At 78.5% G+C, this 275-nt stretch overlaps 1 protein-coding gene across 1 annotated transcript in view; it reads left to right on the plus strand.

Moving 5' to 3' along the window:
* The first annotated feature begins 72 nt into the window (after positions 1–72).
* LCA5L (lebercilin LCA5 like) overlaps positions 73–275 on the plus strand; it is a 35,317-nt gene continuing 35,114 nt past the window's right edge. The window contains exon 1 of the mRNA XM_034655541.1: positions 73–126. The gene's annotated coding sequence lies outside the window, so the exon portion shown is untranslated. The remainder of the gene's footprint in view (positions 127–275) is intronic.

The following is a 275-nucleotide window of genomic DNA, read 5'->3' on the forward strand; positions in this document are numbered from 1 at the left end:
CCCCCCCCCCCCCCCCCCCCCCAGGCTCAGCCAGTCCCAGGAGGCGCCGCGCGCGGGTTTCCAGGGCGACGCGCTGGAGCCCGGAGCCCGCGGGGTTGGCGCTGCGGCTGGAGGCGCGCGGAGCAGGTAACGGCCCGGCCCGGCCCCAGCCAGAGCCTCCTGCTCAAGTCTCCGGGCCTTCCGGTGCCGCCGGTCACTCAGCCCTGGCCCCTGCCCGGCTCGGGCCGCGCCGCCTCGCTGTAACTGGAGTTGGTAACGTAGCCGGGCGGCCGGCC

This window comes from Ailuropoda melanoleuca, chromosome 1, assembly GCF_002007445.2.
Source record: "Ailuropoda melanoleuca isolate Jingjing chromosome 1, ASM200744v2, whole genome shotgun sequence".
NCBI lineage: Eukaryota > Metazoa > Chordata > Mammalia > Carnivora > Ursidae > Ailuropoda > Ailuropoda melanoleuca.